Source organism: Pinus tabuliformis, chromosome 2_1 (assembly GCF_031772625.1).
Source record: "Pinus tabuliformis cultivar Carrire ecotype Pingquan chromosome 2_1, CPIR1, whole genome shotgun sequence".
NCBI lineage: Eukaryota > Viridiplantae > Streptophyta > Pinopsida > Pinales > Pinaceae > Pinus > Pinus tabuliformis.
The window spans coordinates 563,133,320-563,135,638 of record NC_142299.1 but is presented as its reverse complement, the minus strand read 5'-3'; the positions used below and the strand labels follow the sequence as shown (position 1 = coordinate 563,135,638).

Genomic DNA, 2,319 nt, shown 5'->3' with positions numbered 1-2,319 from the left:
AGAAACGGGGATTTCGGCTGCTGAATTTTGGAAAAGAGAATAGAACCAAAGAAAATCCACTCAAGTTCAATAGCTTTATATAGAGGTCTGTGCCATGTGGTAGTCAATTAGGAGAAACAGGGATTTCGGCTACTGAAATTTGGAAAAGAAAATAGAACCAAAGAACACTGGTTTCAGGTTAAGAAACCACCACTTCGACTGAAAAAACATTTTAACTCACCATAAAGAGAATTGAATAGAAATTGATCCAATTAAAAACACGGATCATAAAAAATGTTAAACTATAATTTACTAATGAATCGTGCAGAGAATCGGCGTCAGTGATTTATCAAAGAAGACGTTGAGGGAGTTACAAGATCATCATCAGAGTCAATAATTTTCCCGGGCTCTCTCACCGGGAACGTGGATACCTGGTATTTTTTGGCTAAATTTAAATACCAGGGCATGATCAATCGGACTAGACTAGTGCGGATGCGTTCTTGAATTTCAAGACATCAAAAGCAACCACCCTTTATAACTTCTTGTTTGTCTAGAGAAACTGCAAATCTCTTTGGAGTCTAATGATTCAGACATGCTAAACAATAATTTACTAGAGAATCGCGCAGAGAAACGGAGTCAGTGATTTATCAAAGAAATAACTCTGGACGTTGGGGGAGTTGCAAGATCATCATCAGATTCAATAATTCACTACGACAGCCTAAACGAACTCACATAACTTAAAGATCTCACAAGTGGCCAGACTAAGTGAATGCCAATTTTCCTGGGCTCTGTCATCGGGAACGTGGATACCTAGGTATTTTTTGGCTAAATTTAAATACCAGGGCATCATCAATCGGACTAGTGCGGATGCGTTCTTCAATTTCAAGACATCAAAACCAACCACCCTTTATAACTTCTTGTTTGTCTAGAGAAACTGCAAATATCTATGGAGTCTAATGATTCATAAAGAAACCGCAGAATAAACATTTGGAGTCTAATGATTCATAAAGAAACCACAGAATACACTTATTACTTGATTTCAGAAGCAATTCACATCCTTATACCAAATCTTTATCCCAATTCCTCTACATTAATTTAAACAGAAATTTAAACGCACTGTTGCTTTTTTCAAATTAAACAAAATTTTTACATCATCACTTAACTACACATTTAAAAGACCTGCTTCATTTTTCAACAATAATTCCGAATCTCACAGGGAATTGATAATTGCAGTGAAATCAAGTATCAGAAAGGTACCTTAGATATTTCTCCAGGGCAGTGGTGCTCACTCATCCTGTGCACACGGACCTTATTCTTCAGAGCATCAGGGTCACTCGGCCCTTTGCACATGGACCTCTCCACGCTATATACTCAAAAACTCACTGAAAGCAATAAATGAACAAACAAAGCACCATAGCTCATAAATTCTGAAAATAATTAATGACCCATTGAGACAGATAGAAAATACCCATTGAGACAGATAGAAAATACAGTTCACAAACAAATCAAATGACAAAATACTACAAATATGCACAAACCCAGAGGTAGTACCTTGCAAATATGGCTCTGTAGCAGTGTTCACTCAGAGCTTTGCATCCAGTGCTCAGTCCTTAAGCTGGAAGCAAAAAATTAAAAACGAACCAACAAAGAATTATCAAATGCAGAAACATTTAGAAATAACAAATAAATTATTTTAATATGAAGAAACTAAACAGTATATCTCCCTCACCTCATTCGTTCATTTTAAATGGAGATTGTGCTGGCCAATTTGTTTCACCCAAATACCTCTGTTTCAGAAATGCTTTCTTCTCTATTCTGCGCTGGCTCGCCCTAAGTGATTAATTTCACACGCAGACAACATATAAAAAAAACAACATATCCAACGAAGAACTATACACGGAAAAAAAAGGGAACGCTCCACATATTCAATCATAACACACCACACAGAGGAGATCAAAGAAAAGCAGAGGAAGCAGAATAAACGTTAATTGCACTGGGTAGTAATAGATCAAAGAAAAGCAGAGGACGCAGAATAAACGTTAACTACATTGGATAGTAATATATATATAGACAGCGTCATGCCATCTTTTCCCTCTTGATCTTATCTTTACACAACGGTCATGTTTTAAGAGCTTTTGACCATCAAGATTCTTTAAATTTGAGGTGCCAATTTAAAATGATTTTCTGAAAAAGCTAACCTGGTAAAGGGGGTTCTGGTCTTCGATTTGAACACGGTAGTGCTTTTTGTATTTACTTTTTGCAAAAAATTTCAAAACCTTCGATCAATCACCTCCAGGAAGGAAACCAGTCAGCATTGTATCCACTCCAAAATTTAAATAA

The 2,319-nt window shown here is 36.4% G+C and overlaps 1 long non-coding RNA gene across 1 annotated transcript; it reads right to left on the bottom strand.

The window, feature by feature from the left end:
• Positions 1 to 1,240: 1,240 nt before the first annotated feature.
• Positions 1,241 to 1,995, bottom strand: LOC149201649 (uncharacterized). The gene is made up of 3 exons (XR_016253461.1): positions 1,709 to 1,995; positions 1,531 to 1,594; positions 1,241 to 1,361 (listed from the first exon to the last, which is right to left on the bottom strand). It is a non-coding gene; the product is annotated as an uncharacterized LOC149201649 (long non-coding RNA).
• Positions 1,996 to 2,319: the final 324 nt, after the last annotated feature.